The sequence below is a fragment of the Amblyomma maculatum genome, chromosome 3, assembly GCF_055883805.1.
Source record: "Amblyomma maculatum isolate TAMU_Amacu chromosome 3, ASM5588380v1, whole genome shotgun sequence".
Lineage (NCBI taxonomy): Eukaryota > Metazoa > Arthropoda > Arachnida > Ixodida > Ixodidae > Amblyomma > Amblyomma maculatum.
The window spans coordinates 175518017-175535125 of NC_139346.1; the positions used below are offsets into that span (position 1 = coordinate 175518017).

Genomic DNA, 17109 nt, shown 5'->3' on the forward strand with positions numbered 1-17109 from the left:
CACATAGTAGCGTGGTAAGCCGCGCCAATACATTTGTATATCCTATGTGTTATGACAAAGCCTAGCGGCGATCGGTAGTACTATAGTTTATGTTATAGAGTTATACGCGCATGTAGTCACGTGGCACACACTAGTGGTTTCGGTGGATTTTAATGCTCGGCTCAACTTGATCTTGCGCGCTCGTTTTGCGCAAGGTACTGCGCTCCTCTGTTTCGACTCGATATTACGTTGCATAAATGGTTTGAACTTCTTAAAATGTTCCGCCGCGCAGTTGTAGGCGTTCTCGGTGGTAGCGTGGCAGCTTTCGTTATCTGCAGTGATCAGGCAAAGAACCGTAGAGTACACGCCTCATGGACCACGAATTTCCAGCCTACAGTTCAGTGGGACAGTAACTGGGACAGGTGTGTATGCACGTGTAGGGCCAATCTTTCATTGCTTGCATGCTTATCATTTACGGAGCCGTCAGAGTTGAACACATCGCGAAGTGATGTATATTTGTGAACGTTTCCTCAGCTAAGTGCTCAGCGAAGTTTGCTGTAAAAGTGCGAATTTTCTGCACAGTTCAGTGTTTATTTTCAGTATTGCTTCGATTCCGTGTGCAATTACCAGTGTTATGGTTCCAGAGTAATATCCATTTATCCGTTTTAATGTTTTTCTTTCTTCTGCTCGCAAAAGCAATCTAAACAACGTGGAGAACAATCGGCAATCGTGCACGTTGCAACTGCCTGTCAGCACCTGACCTCAGTACTTTGTTTTAACATTTTTTTTTATTGTCAAGCTCTTTCAAACGTATGTGTCTTGGCTGATGTATGGACCTGTTGCAATCGCTTTGATGAAGGCCATGGAAGGAGTTGCGGTGTTTTGCTCGAACAGCTTTTTCTGCAAATGTTTTGTTCATGATGAAGGTAATACATCTGCATATGAATTCTTATTAAAACAATACAAATTTTAACTGCATGCATGTTAAGGTAGGTCGTGTAAGAGAAAAATAGCAGTGTGTGATTTTGACAAACCATATTTTGTGGCGCTTTCAAAAGTGAAATCCTCATTTTCAAGCGAGAGCCGGAGTTTTGCACGAAACCACCCAAGAATTCGTCAGAACAAGAGCAGAATGGTTATAACGAAGAAGTGCATAAAGCGAGACCGACCGCAACGCGATATCTGTATATAATCCGACATGGACAGTATAATTTGCGAGGGGAGACGGATAAAGAGTGCATACTAACTGAGTTGGGTAAGCATTTTTCTTTTTGGTAATACTCGTGGCTGTTACTTTCATCTACGTAAAACACAAGAACAAAACTTCCAAACACGGATATTCCACACCATTCTTACCAGATCTTCACACTGGTAGTTTATGTTTAGAATTATTGTTTGCTGGGATGCTGATTGCTGCTTAAAGGGAGGTTTTCCTGCCTTTACATATATTGTTGCCTGTGTGGTACTTCCATATGAAGGTTATGTTTTTGGGCTGAGAAATGTAAGGTTCTTTGATTTGTGTTGAGGAAAAGTCTTGCTCTGAGGAAAAAGTCCGTGCTTTTCTTAAAAGTGAATGTTATAGTGGTACTTGCTAAAATGAATTGTTTGTTCTCTGCGTGTAACAGTTAAAGAGTACTGCATGCGTGTGCTAATGAGGAAGCTGAACAAAAACATAAGAACTATGAACATGTGGTCGTTTATTATATCACTGTGCCGTATGAAGTAGTGAGATTTAGCATATTGCAGTGCTGTGTCATCTCACATAGAATGTGTAGTATTAAAGCCTTCACTGAAGATTTTAGTTCTGCTGCTACAAAATTGCAGGTCGCAAGCAGGCAGATCTGACTGGCCAGCGGCTCAGCCAGCTTGGAATCCCTTTTACACGGCTGGTTCATTCCACCATGACGCGGGCAGTCGAGACAGCTGAGCTCATACACAAGCATTTGGGGCCACTTCCGGTGGAGTCTTGTGAGCTAATCCGTGAGGGTGCACCTGTGCCCCCTGATCCCCCCTTTGGAGCCTGGAAGCCGGAAGCCAAGGTGGTTGCAGGAGTTCTCAATGTGTAATTAGTGACGGGCTTCAGACTTTGCCTTAGGCAAATGCTCTTGCCGTGTGTTTCACCTGGCACCTGTGTCAAAGGGGCTAAATTTGGTAGTGTATTTACTCCAAAGCAGAATCAACCGTAAACAGCTCCCATGGCTGTCAGGCTTGTATTCGTCGCAATTTAAAGATATTCAGCTTCAGCAACTCTCAGAAGCATTCGGGAAGCAGCAGTGGGCATTTTTATGGTTTGTCCACTTACAACTACCGGGCACAAATTTGATTCTGAGATTGCTGTTTGAGTTGTGGAAGTAACCCAACCAGAAGTGCTGTTATAGAAACACTATTGTTGCAAGAAAAGTATATTTATTTGTACTGCACCAGTGGATTTGCAATGTCTTAAAAGCAGGCTACCTGTACTTTAGAAGGAAACTCATGTTGCAAAAGCAAACAGTGTTATTTCATTAAGGCTCTTTTTATATTGGAGGCGTTGCGAGGTTGCTTATACGGTACAAGGTTATCTGTAGTGGTGATATAAGTGCTCGGTATAGTATTATTGAAGTTTTCATAGGCCATTGGATATGCGTTTACATGGAAGGGCACTAGTTTTTTGAGCTTAAAGGTGTACTAAAGAGAATTTAGAGCTCTCTTTATTGGAGGAACTTGATCTGCACTATGCTGCAAGCATTCTTATAAAGTTAGAGTTATAGCACTAGTGTCAGATTTTTTGACTGAAATATAAATATCCTGGTTCCCACATTTTCTTTCTTTTTTTTTTTAACTTGCCACAAAAAATAAAAAGAGTCAGCCAACATGTGTAGTGCCTTTCAGGCAATTCTGTGGCGGCATGCTGCCCTGCCATTGGCGAAGGGATCTTCAAAAACGTAGTCTGCTCGCTTTGAGCTTGTTGTTTCAGTTATATACTTTGTGAGCCCCCAAAGAAGTTTCGGTTTTATAAAAATCCTATAATCAATAAAAGTTGCTTTGGGTGTTTTCATGGTTTACAGGATTTTTTCATTGGCCAAAAGAGCGATGAGGTTGAGTCTCTCGAAAACAAATAGTTCATGTGCATTTTTATTTCTGCGGCCCTAATGGCAGCTGTGTCATCTGCGACAGCATATTTGTTCATGGAAACCGAGAAAAAATAAAAGCGATCACAAAATATTCCAGTGTACCTTTAAGTGTGTGGTGACATTGAAGGCTATCAGTGCAGTGATCATTCTATAGTACCAGCGTGACTGGAGTGAGGAAGAGTCAAGGCAGTGTTGGATTTCCGAACTGAAAAATGATTTAGGCACTAGGCTGCCTTAATTTGAATTTTCATCTGTTATTGTTCTGGTTGATCAGCCTTGCAATGCTGTAATATTATTAATTAAGCTGCTCCAAGTTGTACTGCGTGCGTTACTTGAGTGTAATTGTGCTCCACTCATAAACTAAAATCAGATTCAGCTTAAATGCTGGCTTTTAACGGCACATGTGTAAACACCGATTTGATGTACTCAGCCTGGTTCTTGCCACTGGAACTCGGCAGCAGTATGTTCAAAAGTTTTGATAGTTATTTGTATTGGGCAGCTTGGTTACAACATATTTGGCTAGTTGGAAGTACCAAAGTATAGTGTAATAGAGTTAAGATTTGTCAAGTCATGAAAAACCTCCCGCTTTAAGGATTGGGTAGGGACACCAAGCTTATTTAGCGCTTTTCTCTTTTACTGGAATGGTAACGCAGGCAAGGGAAAATATGCCATTAATAAATCGGTAATTCAACCTTGGGTTCTGAACAGTGCACTATCTGCTAGACATGGAGAGCATCACTTTCAGATATGTGAGTAGTAGCAATAATTGTGATTATTGAGTTAACAGTAGCTTAAAATGGTTAATTCAGTGGGAAAATAGTTTTGTGAAGCACCAAGAAAGCACAAACATGGCAAGCACTGTGTCATGTTTTACCTCTTGTGTGCTGATTGCACTCATATTCCATGAGCCATGAGCAGTATCATGGCTGATGAAGTGGCATGCTTAAGCTGGGGGCTTCAGTAGAGCATATTATTAGAAGGGAAGGTAACTGATGGCCTCTTTGGATTATGGAGGATGGATTCCAAGAGAACGCACATATAGAAAAGTCAAGTGGATGGATGAATTTGGGATGGTGGTGGGAATAAAGTGGCCACTTCTGGCTGTTACAGCCGCCGTGTAAGATCCTGCTTTTGTTTGGTGCAGGCTTTCCTGTTGTTCTGTTCTGGTGTGCTCCCCTGTCTTCTTACGTCATCACTTTGGTATTGATCCTTGAATGGTGCCAGGACCGGACTAATTGTATCGATCTGTGTCACCAGTTCTTTACAGATGGTGCTCGGATAGAAGCCGGTTTTCGCAAGTATTTCTACCGTGCACCTGCAAGTCAAGAGGAAGGCTCTCACGAGATCATTGTTTGCCACGCAAACGGCATTCGATACTGGATATGCAGGTACGTGTACATGTGCTCACATCCATTTTGAACAGTGTGAAAATCGTGACATTCTCTTCATCAATTGCTTTAGACATCTGGTGGTAGTCTGCTCTATGAAAAGAGCGTGTCATAAAGGACGATCCTAAGTTATGTTCGTGCTGTTCCTGCTGCAATACTTTGGCAGCTAACTCAGTGGTCTTGCTTTTTGTTCATGTTGGATAGCTCCATCATCGTTGCTGATTTTGCGATATCAGACTGCCAATTGATATTCAGAGCGGCATATTCATGGCAACATGCCACATGAAATAGTCATTTCATACATGCTGCTGGTGCATATTCTCAAATGCTGCCAACTTTGCTACTAAGTATGCTGTGCTGACTGATTTCGCATGACATTTATTATACTTCTCAAGCCTTTAAATGTTCGAAGAAGCACCCTTGCGCTGGCTGTAAATGGGCAAAATGGCAAGCTGTAGATGCTTATGGAAGCCATTTGTAAACAGTTACTATTGTAACAAGGCCAACCTGACAAAGGGAGCGCATTTACATAACTGCACTGTGACCTCTTTTTCTCCCTTGATTGGTTTCAGAATCTATCTCGTGTTTTATTCTGAACCAAGGTACGAATGTGACTTTTTTTCTCGCTGCTGCAGATACCTAGTTTAGCTACTTTTGCCGCAAGACTCGCAAACTGCTAGAGAAGCCAACTTTATAATGACCTTGGGGCTGTGTGGTGTGCATGGGAAAGTAGAGCAGTAAAGACAAGGGAATGAAAGAGTTCGGAGTAGGGGAAGGAAAGCAGGGCGTAGGATTTGGCAGTGCAAAAGGTAAACAACACTGGCGGTGAAGTGATGTTGGGCCCTGCTGACTGCTTGCTTTTTTGCGCATTGGATGCTACAGTGAAGCTTCACTTGAACGAAGTTCCAGGGGCCTTAGGAAAAAGTTTGTTAAAATGAAAGTTCGTTGAACTGAAATGAATGTGTGGAAGATTGTTTCGATTAACTCCAAGAAACGTAAGTTGTTCAAATCTTATCTGAGCCCATTTATTTGTCACTGCGCTTATTTGCAAGTGAAGAATGCGTAACCGTTTGCAGCACTTTTGAAAGGACTACAGTGGTCTTGAACTCGGTCACTGTGTGCAAGATTCCGAGAGCCTTGCCCATCACAATGGCCTGCTGAGGAGAAAAGGCTTTCATTTTCTCCAAGCAGATCATGGTTAACCAAAGTGCACATGTTCGCAATTCTTGGAGCTAAACGGCCTAGTAGGCCTGAAGATCTGGCTTTGACTGACTACGACTGTACAGCTAATTAAGCATGCAAAGACAGTTATGGATTCGGCTGGTTACAAGCTAGTTTAGACAGCCAATTCACTTTAAAGCTAAATAACGGCCACTTTTTTTCACGCAATAATGAAGAGTGGTTCTCAACATAAAAATATGCAACGAAGAGTGCGGGTTGTGCTTTTTTAAGTGCTCAGTATGACGTTGAAGACACAGGATGGCACCGCGGAAAACGTTTGTAGAACTGAAATGAGCAATAACTGAATGAAGGGTGTTTGCATAGTGTTCAATGGAGCTTCAGTGGGGGGTTTAGTAAAGTTCGTACAACTGAATGCTTCGTTTAAGTGACGTTCGTTAAAGTGGTATTCTACAGTATGCTGCATTTAGTGGTGTCGTGCCCCTTCCTAAAGTGTTACCTTTCAAGTAATACCAGCATATCTGCTGGTTTTGTATATTTTTATGCCATCTTCTTGTTTTCTGGGCCCTTGGCTACAGTGGGCATGAAGAGGCAGATATCGCATTATAATAAGTCTTTTTATAATATCAATAAACTCCCTCCATCACATTGTATTCATTGTCACATTGTACACACAATGTTACAAAGGGGTGAAGGTGCTGCCTCATGGTGGTACTGGGCTTCTCTGGTAGTACAGGAAGGAGCTGACGACTGCTCCTTTTAACAGCACAGTCAGACCGGTTTCACAGGGTGTCATGAAATGGTGTATAGGTGTAAATTTGGTAGTTCTTTTGAATCATTGAATTGGCTTGCTTTTTATAACCAACCTACCTTCCACTGTGGCTTACTACTCAGGTTTCTGCCTTGACATTGCACACTTATTACTTCAAGTGTGGCCATTTTCATAATGTTTCAGCAGAATGAATAGAATGTTTTGAACAATGAAGACATCTATGGCATGTAATCGCACAGTCAAAGAAAGCTGTGGCGCTTCAGACTACTCTCTCCCTGAGCATCAATGTGCAGTTTTCTTATTGCTGGCATCAAAAGCTCTGAGCGTCGTTCTGATGGCAGCCTCAGGATCCACCAAGTCGGAAAGTTTGGAACTTGCGAGAATTCTAATTGCAAGTGGCAGAAACTGCATGGGGATATTTGTGAAGGTGTTCTGAATTATACTAATTCCAGTGCATTCCAGAATGCTAATATTTCATTGCATTTGTGGACATCTTGATTTTGCCATCCGTACTTGGCTTCAGAAATGTAACAGTTAAAAATGTATGGAAGAAAATCACTTCTTTCTAATTACAGGATGTACACAAGGTATTGAAACTCTTGAATTACACACAGGTTCTGAAAAATAGTTTCACGGGCCCTTGAATCTGGGTAAATATAATGCACTGCTTAAATTGCTTGAAAAAATCAGGATCAGACTTGCTTATCTTTAAAATGTGAGACTACATGTGGACTATAAGCGCTTTTAGAAAAATAATTTTGAGAGTGCTGCTGAGTTCGTCATTGAAGAAATGCGAAAGCATGTGCATTGGTGCTCTTTAGTAGCTTTGACTTGACTTGCACAAGTCGTGGGCTCCATAGTCATGCACATTGGATCTCCAATCTGACTGACTCATGACTAAACTATGAATCACATGACATGACTATGCATGACTTGACATTTATATACCACTTGTCATTAATACACATTCATAATTACCAGTTTTGCTTTACTGTGACGTCATATCACGTTACATTTTGCCGCCACGTTTTGTGGATACATTTTCGCAAATTTGCCAAGGAAGGTAATAACTGAAGGCGGGAAGAGGATGGCCAATACCGAAAGTGACAGTATGTCATCTAACTGGACTAGGGTCATGAGTGGTGGTCTGCTTTCCGCGCCTCTTTTCCAGATGCTCTTCCTGTTTCTCTTTGCCCTTTTAGGCTTTTTTTTTTGTGTTATGGCTTCTTGTTTTCGTAGACTGCCTTCCTCTGACACGTGCAATCTGTTTTGAATAAATAGATAAATAAGTGAAGTTCTTTCAAGAGCACATTGTTTCATTGAAAAATCGTACAGGAGGCTCTTTTTCCTCTTTTCCCTGTCTTCCAATGCTCTCTCTGATGGTTGCTCTCCTATTCCGACACCAAAGCTCAGGTGGCGTCATAGCATCAATGTACCTTTGTGTTTTGACATATGTGGTGTAAGTGAGAAGACGAGAGTTTGAGGCCACGTGGCTAGAACATGTACGTTTTGGGGAGATTGGAATTGAGTGATCTGCATAGAGCAAAGTGTATGCTGTACCAGAAAACGATTGATAGGGAAATAATGGGTGCAGTTTTTTAGGTAAGCCATCTGGTAAGCTACAAGTGTATCTTCAGGTCAGGGGCATTCGGAGGGAATCAAGTTATTGGAAATTTCTTGTGTACTGACGCAGAATCACACAGACTGCGTGCATATGATAGGAAGGACGTAGCAGAAAGTTGGCAGGCATGTCTGACATGAAGACACTGGAGCTAGAGCTTGAGAATGTGACAAAAAAAAAAAGAAAACTGCAAGAAAATTCTAAAAATGTTTGGGAGTTAGCTGCTAGTCTCTTCAAGATTGATCAGATTAGGAATGAGATAACTATTTCTTGCCAGGCTTAAGAGTTCGCACAGAAAAACTTGGGAAAGAAAGAAGAGATGGAAGCTGTGGAAAGGGAAATCGGAGCTAAGTTAGAGGGAAAAAGTCTTTCTGCCTTCCTTGATTATTGTGTTATTGTATCTTTCAAATCCTGGAATTCTCCTTGAATTTTAGGCCGCCATATGTTGTGCGTGAACCTTGTGATGAATCCTGGTGGCACTTTCACCATTTATTTCATGCATATTCTTGAAAAAGAAATCAGAATTTTAATGACTGTCACTTCAAAATCGCTTTTTGAATTTTGCACTGCTGAATGTTTTCATTTTTGATCTGTGTACCGAGTGCTGGTTCTTTGCCATTGAGCGCAGGGCCCTGCAGTTTCCTCCTGAGGCATGGTCACGTATATCACTCGCCAACTGCAGCATTTCTCTCGTGCGTATCCCCCCCCTGGACGGGTGTCCCTGCGTTCCCTTGGTGATACCGGGCATTTTCCCAAGGAGATGATAACAACCAGCTAGCCTCTCAATTGCGTAGGGTTGTAGCTGCCAGTATTTATCTCGCATTGCCATATTTGAGATACTGGTGCTTTCGTGCCATGTCTAAACGAAGCAGACTCATAGCCTTAAAAAAATGTATTTAAAGGGATGCTCAGCAAGTTGTTATATATGTTTGAGTATTTACGTTTTATGATGTTATTGTCGATGGAAAGAGCATTGCCACAATAAAAGCAACTGAGATGTGTAATGTGAAGTTTTCATTTTTGCTTATCTTGCAGTTTACTGGGGCTACAGCTACATATTGTGTCTAGATGGGTGAGGTTGTTCTGTGCACCCTTCCCTATTAATGGTCAAGTCCGAGGCAAGTTGTGACGAGACTTTTGTTCACTGCACTGTGTGCGGCCCACAGGTACAAAGCAGAAACCTTGCACCTTCGTGGTTGCAGCGCTGCTGCTTCCCCAGCACACGTGTTAATGAACATCAGCTCCACAACCTAAAAGGGGCTGTAGCCAATCTCTTGCATACGGCAATAGGTGTAATTACTCAACATGATGTGTTGCCGGCTGGAAGCACCTTCCGCTTAAATGTAATGTAAGGCAGCAGTTCTTGCCCGTCAGCCATGCAGCATAACATCACGGCAAAATGTTGCTTCTCGTACCCAACAGTTCTTAATTTAACTGTTTTGCACGCTACAGGCATGTTGAAACACACTGGGTTCTGATCGGCGTTACCGATTTGTCTCAGTCCGTTGTCCTCCAGCAGCTTCCTTATATTGGAGCACTGGAATGCTACAAGCTTTTTCGCGAAGTCAGTAGGTTTTGGCACACGGAAGTCCGGCGTTGCAGGCTGAACCCGAAACGGTTCATGAAGCGAGTGACCCAGCCCCCGCTGGCCTTAAATTGGGTCCGCACAATGTCTCTATTGTTTGCAATCTCCCTCGCCTTCACCTGTATCATCTCTGTCGTCACGGGCATTGCACTTTCTTTTTGCTTTCTGATAAAGTCTGCGACATCATTCTCCACCTCGTGGTGTCACCCGCTCTTGGGTCACGCGAAGGCCATTCGCTTTGCGGCGCAGGTGAAAAGTTTATCCCGCTGCTTCTACCACTGCCACATGTTCTTTTCGTCCACGCTGAAGTTGTTTCAAGGGGCTTGTTGGTCTGAAGTTCTCTCTGCCTCCAAAACTACTTTCCGGTTAAAAAGCAGCGGTGTAATGGTATTGCTTAGGGAGTGCCATTAGGCTATGAACACGGGCGCTTCTTGAAGCAAGCATGGAACGACGAGACCTTTGTTCACAGCCAGCGTTGCAGCACTTGGAAAAGCAAAATGGAGCCTGCAAACCTACAAGCAGCTGCAAGCATGTAGCTGGTGTCGCCACGAGATGGCGCTATGTCTAGCGGTTGTGGGCAAACTGCATCTTCGAATCTAAGCCGGCCGCCGACTGTCATAAGTGAATTAAAAAAAAATTCCCGGCCTAGATTCGAGTAAATACGGCAGTCATTAAATTTGGCATATAATATAAAAACCATAAAGGGTTCATCTAACTGGGCAAGTTTCTTGCCATTTTGTTTGGTAGTTTCCAATTGATTACTTGCTAAATTCAGCAAACTTTGCAATAACAACCATTTTTTTAATGAAAATGGCACACCTTCCTGTTGAAAGTCGTTTTTCTTTGAGCTGGGACCTGACCTTGTTAGTGTTTCTCACCTCCGTCATCCTTTTTGCTGGGGGATGTCCTGTGTTGCTTTTTCGCTCCTGGCTGGTTACGTACTAGGTTTGTCCAGTTGTGACAAAAAAAGGCAATGCCAAATGTGAGATTAGAACAGAAATATGTAAAATAGCCCACATGCTGCATGAACCTCCTGCAGGATACACATAGCTTTGGTACATTGCTGACTCCATTGGAAATTCTACCTGCTGAACATTGCATCACCACCTCTGGGATGGCGTGATTATATTCCTTGGTATTTAGAACCATGTGCTTGTGACAGAAGGCCTTCGTGTTGCTAGTGTGCCAATGTACTGTCCGGCTGCATTAAAAAGAAATTGCTATTCGACATTGAAATGCAATTGACATCCAAAAGGCCATCCTCGTTGGGTTCACATATTGGACGTGAAATTAGAATCTGACAATCAAACTAGGGCTTAGAGCTTACGTTTTACTAGCTAACTGCAAATTCAAAAGCTCAAATGGGGATTCTTGTAGACATTCTTGAAAGCAGTAAGTGTTAAAATAACGGCACGGAAAGCAACTGGTACTGAATAATGGAATGCATGATAGTTTCATTTTTATTGGGATGAACTGTGGAACAGGCGCTGTTTCTGACCTGTGAAAAAAAAAAGTACAAGAATTGAGATACAAAAATAATAAGAAAATTTGATCCGACTCATTGGTTATGAAGCGCTCTATACCGATTTTGAGGTGTTGTAAGTGGCAAAGAAATGCTTCTAAACGTTTTTGATGTGCCCGTGGTACGTGACAGTGATTCTAAGCTTAAACATGGGTATTAAGTTTGCATTTCTGTACACTTAACTATGCTATATGAAAGTATTTTCTAGCATAATGGAAGCAAGAGGGAAGCTAATGAAAGGCCGGAAATTTAGCTGGCATAGGTACAGCACTCATATGTTACTTTGCATTTGGGAAAAAGACAACTGCAGAAGAGTTTAGACAATATTTTATGAAAAGTTTCACTTTTTTCTTGCACCCTTAGTTTGGTTTGAAAACAACTTTTTAATCAGGAATAGATTTCACCTGCCAGGGAGAGTGTGAATGGGAACCTAACCTAAGCTTCATGGGTTACTCCTTGTGCCTACGTGCTAGTAGAGGAGTTGGCATTGTTAATGCTGACAAATTCAACTTGGGAAGAAGGAAATCCACGGATCTAGTTAATAACTGCAGGGTCAGTATTCAGAACACTTAGTTTGTTTAGGAGCAGTGAGTTAATTTATCGAATGCTTTAGCATAGTCAAGAAATATGCAGTCAGGAAAAAAGGCAAAGTCTAAATAGAAGTGCAAAATAAGTGAAGGAAAGTAGTTGAATGTCACAAGAGAAAAAATTTTGGAAGCCATGCTCTGCTAGAAGAAATTGTTATCCTCCAGAAAATTAACCAGATATGTAAATATATGTAACATTATTTTGAACGCTATTGATTTCAATGATATGGATCGGTGTTTAGATATATTCAGTTTATTTCTGGCTTTGTGTACTGGTTGACCACAGCGGTCTTCAGTAGTACACCATGATGACACAATTGTGAGTATGCATGCATAGGGATGTACTTTTTTTGGCATTTCGTATAAATTTGCCATTTATACTATGAATTCCGCTAGAAGGCGTTAGCTTCAAATTGATAATTGGTAGATGCCTTGCAAGTTGAACATGTTTGGCATCCATCATGAAATGATCGCGCAGTTGGAGATCAGGACGTTAAATAACATTAGGTGAAGAAGGAAACAACTTAACAGAAGTATCATTTTTACAGTAGCATATATGTGGTTGTGAGCAGGTTGTTGTTGGGTGCAATAACAACACTGTAAGGTAAGGGAGGAAGTTGGGAGAGAAAGAAGAGCCATAGAGTAATTTCGACCACATAGGGATCTTTAGCGTGATCCTACCCCGGAGGGGGCTGGGACAGGGGGTCACCGCCTGCCACCGAATTTTCATCTTTTGTAGGCCGTCATTGCACCCGCCACCGCTTCGGTGGTGGACGGCGGCAGTTGTTGCGGCGCGTGTCTTCCTCTCCCTCGTTTGCTTTCTTCCCTCTTTTGTCTTCTGTCCACACGAGGCAGCGGAGGTGGCTCAGCTAACCCGACCTCGGCGGCTGCGTTTCGATGGAGGCGAAACGAAGAGGCGTCCGTGTGCTGTGCGATGTCAGCGCACGTTAAAGATTCCCAGGTGGTCGAAATTACTCCGTAGCCCTCCACTACGGCCCCTCTTTCTCACTTTCCACTTTCACTCCCACCTTCCTCCCTTCCCTTACGGCGCGGTTGAGGTGTCCACAGAAAAAAAGTGAGACAGGTACCGCGCCTTTCCCTTCCTATAAATCAGTCAGGTGGCTCAGCTACAGAGCCAGTAGCAGGCCTATGCATTTTCTTTTCCTCCTTCCTATAGCCACAACAACAGTAACGCTTGGTGGCTGATCCTGGCCCTGATGAGGCTGGGACAGGTAGGTCACTGCCGCTTGCGGCGGGGGCTAGTAGCCTGCCACCGAATTTTATTTGTTGTAGGCCGTCATTGACCCGCCACCGCTTCGGTGGTGGACGACGGCTGTTGTTGCTGCGCGCGTCTTTCTGCCCCTCTTCTTTTTCTTTTTTCTCTACTTTCACTCTTCTGTCTGCACGAGGCAGATGAGGTGGCCCAGCTACAGAGCCAGTAGCAGGCCCGTGCATTTCTTTTCCTTCTCCCTACAGCCACAACAACAACGACGTCGCACAGCAAACGAACGCCTCTTGGTTTCGCCTCCATCGAAACGCAGCCACCGGGAATGGTTTTTAGGAAGGAAAGGCGAGCTATCTGTCACACTTTCTTCGTAGACACTTGAAACGCTTTGTCGAGGTCATTTCCGAGCTTTGTATGTCCTTCAGCTCCTCATGAGAGAAGTGGAGCTTCTCTCCAAAACAGTCGCACTGTCCGACTACTGTGCCGACGTATATCTGAGTTCGAACCCGACCGCCGGCGGTTGCATTTCTGTGGGGGAGAAACGAAGAGGCATCCGTCTACTCTGTGCTGTCAGTGCATGTTAAAGATCTCCAGGTGGGCGAAATTACTCCCTAGCCCTCCACTATGGCACTGCTTTCTCTCTCTCCACTCCCTTCTTCCTCCCTTCCCGGCTCAGGTGCTCTCAGAAACAAGTGTGACAGATGCTGCACCTTTCCCTTCCTGTGAACAAATTATTAATACTTTTATTAATATTATTACGGATGATGATGATGATGATGATGATGATGATGAATAACTATTTACATCCACCAAGGAATCTTCCTCTTCTTTCAGCAGGCTAGAGCAGGCAACACGCTTTCATACCTCCGTGTAAAATGTTCTAACCCCTATATACTCACCGTACACGGAGGTATGAGAGCGCGTGTACGGCGTTGAAGGTGGTCCTTTCTTGTTGAAAGATTAGCATTATCCAATTTTAGGAGGTTTGGCGATGACGAGGTTGAAGTGGAGAGACAGGTAGCAGCATCCGCATGGCTTTGAGCGCTTAAAATGTCGCGCGGAGTCCATTAAATACTATTGGCTGCAGTATTCGTGCCGCTAGATTTATGTTTTGGCAGATGTCTGTGCTGCTACTGACGTGTCTAAGTAGCTTTGTCACCTGGAGGGCTCAGTGCGTAATACAATACGGGCCGCGGGAAGTATGGGAATGGCAGTCACGGAGCGAAGCGCGCCTCTTGCACAGCAAGCATGCAGTTCCGCACAAAATGAAGATAGAGGGTACTGATGTCCCGCCGGGGTGGTGCAGTGGTAAGACGCCCGACTACTGTGCTGGAGTTCCCGGGTTCGAACCCGACCGCGGCGGCTGCGTTTCGATGGAGGCGAAACGAAGTGGCGTCCGTGTGCTGCGCGATGTCAGCGCACGTTAAAGATTCCCAGGTGGTCGAAATTACTCCGTAGCCCTCCACTACGGCTCCTCTTTCTCTCTTTCTACTTTCATTCCCACCTTCCTCCCTTCCCTTACGGCGCGGTTCGGGTGTCCACAGAGCAAGTGTGACAGTTACGGCGCCTTTCCCTTCCTGTGCACCAATTTAAGAGGGTACTGATGTTTTGTTCAGTGAAGACTTGCTAGGGCAGTAGACTGCAGTTGTCACTTTGCAGGCTTGGATGCTTGCGTCGACGTAAATTACGATGGAACCTTGCGGCAAGCGGGCGTCTTGTTCCATAATTCGATCGCGAAGTGACGATGCCGATTCCTGTGTTCTCGGTCGTCGTAAATCAGTTGGCTTGTTATCACTCAGCTGTACAAAACGCCAAGGAGGAAGAACTGGTTGGTTGGTTTGTGGGGTTTAACGTCCCAAAGCAACTCAGGCTATGAGAGACGCCGTAGTGGAGGACTCCGGAAATTTCGACCACCTGGGGTTCTTTAACGTGCACTGACATCGCACAGCACACGGACGCCTTGCTTGGCAGTGGCGGTGGTAGGATTGAATGTGACCAAGTATAAGCTCTCAGAGCGCACATTGCACGAGTGTGACCTTAAGCCTGCGAGCATCACGTCGTTGCTGCACCAGTTCATCAATTGAGTTCAGCTGTATGAACTATTTAAGTTAAGCCAAAGGGTAGATTTTGAGCCACGAAAGAACTAGCATGATCACTGTGCCCAGTGAGCCCAGTGATTTTGTTCACTTAATATTCTGCTTTTTATGTTGTGTACTGCGATCATGTTGTGTTTATAGGCTTTGTGTAGCTGTATAGCTTTAGTACAAACGGTTTCTTTACATTTGTGCAATGGAGCAGCGGGCGTCACTAATCATGTGCTAATCTTTCCTTATATGTCCATGAAAATAGAATATATACAAAATTTGCTCTGCCTCGTGCTGGCTCGCGCTCACGTTACAGAAGAAGAAGAAGGTTCGTCCGAGGCGACTTCGTCCAGCACAGCTCGTGAAGCTGCTAAGAGCTCTTCCCTTGGTAAGTATTGCATAGCCGTAATTTCTCGTTCCAATGGCCTCCATAGGTCTTACCGGGCAGGGATGTGCCGAGTTCGTACAGTTAATTGACATCGGCGTAATGTTCCGCACCGGCTCGTACATTGTGTAAGAGAAATGTACCCTTGCGACTGTCTTCCCTAGCCTGCTGGCCGTACTGAACAGCTGGTATGCCTCAGTGAAAGAGTGCCTCTAACGTATCACTCGCGAGTGCGATAGCATTTTCAAGACTGCAAGCTTCAGAGGCTACATTTTCATAAAGCGAAATAGAGGAACCATAGTGTACCTAGAGGTCGGTATGATTTAACGGTACCTTGCACCATAAGGAGCTCATTGGCGCTTATGTGGAAAGGCGAAATTCATCGTGGAAAACTGAAATGATGTCATTTTTAGCAAGAATGATGTCTTCCGCATTTCCTCTACCTGTGCCGCGTGAAGCGTAACTCTGCTTAGACAAGGCGCGAATGGTAACTTTGCCTATTATTAAGCCAACCTTCATCTTACTGTGACCAGAGGCAACATGAAAACGCAGCTGCAGATGCCCCTCCCGGAAAAGTCTCCAGCCAACGACGCCGACCATCTGTCATGATCTCTTAATGAATTATTCAGGTGATCCGGGGTTAACCTCTCTGCGCCTACCAGGCTATGTTGTCACCGTAACTCTGCTTAGCAATGGCGCTAATGGCCAACCCTAATCTTACTGTGACCAGAGACAACACAAATGTAGCAGCAGATGCCCCTTCCAGAAAAGTTTCTCCAGCCAACAACGTCGGCCGATATCATGATCTCAGTGAATCCAGTTGATCCGGGATTAACCGCTCTGCACCTACCAGGCTCTGCTATATCACCGTAGCGGGTGCAAGGGGATTATAACTCAGACTTTATGGCTATATCGGCATAAAGTTTGTGGGCATGTTTTGATGACACTCGAGCTGTACGACTACACCTTGAGCAACGGCAATGGTCAGTGTGGGTGCGGAACTATTCTCTTCAGCAATAGAGCTGTCATAGCGTGATCCGCTTCGGCGGGCTTCTCTACGCATGCGCAGATCGCCCTGTGGACGCCTGGTGGCGGCACGTACTGGCCCTGTGGGATGACTAAATTATGGGCTCGACATTATTTGACAACAGTGAAGAGACAAGTACGATTTTTGAGAAAAACAAAAAGGGACTATATTACGGACTTGATTACATGGTACGTCCGAAGAGGACGGAGTACAGAGAGCTTCTTCCTTGGGTCACCGACTCGACCCTTGCCAGTCGTCTTCCTCCTTTCCCTGTTATGGTCAGCGCTCGCCTCTTCAGCTCCGACCGCCTTGCGCTGGAACCGCGGCCTCACAATTTATGAGCGCGGTTGTTTACAGAGTGGCGTTGGTGGGCAACCTTCGTAAAACGCGCTTTCGTTGCTCCGTATAAGACAGTGTACGCCTTTTTCGTGTTGGAGGCTCCCCGTCGACTTCGCTCTTTCTCTGAAAGGAAAGCGACGGTTGGCTGGGAAGACGGAGACCTGCAGCCGTTACATATGTGTATGTGTTTGGTGTTCCCATCTGGTTCCTCTGCAGCCCCCATGTAGAACTTTAGACCATTGTAGGCTCCTTAGCCCCTTCATCCAGAAACTAACGGCACTCTTTTCCGTAGCTTCAGTTTCC

The 17109-nt window shown here is 44.3% G+C and overlaps 2 protein-coding genes and 1 pseudogene across 3 annotated transcripts in view; 2 read left to right on the top strand and 1 right to left on the bottom strand.

Annotated features, from left to right (window-relative positions):
- Positions 1-17109, top strand: part of LOC146197024 (uncharacterized) — a 157467-nt gene that overhangs the window by 136780 nt on the left and 3578 nt on the right. The window lies entirely within an intron of this gene.
- LOC146197026 (uncharacterized) overlaps positions 1-17109 on the bottom strand; it is a 113963-nt gene that overhangs the window by 61264 nt on the left and 35590 nt on the right. The gene's annotated exons all lie outside the window — the stretch shown is intronic.
- Positions 122-9076, top strand: LOC146197028 (serine/threonine-protein phosphatase Pgam5, mitochondrial-like; annotated as a pseudogene). The gene is made up of 5 exons (XR_014706163.1): positions 122-405; positions 1057-1234; positions 1804-2018; positions 4350-4480; positions 8681-9076. The product of XR_014706163.1 is annotated as a serine/threonine-protein phosphatase Pgam5, mitochondrial-like (transcript).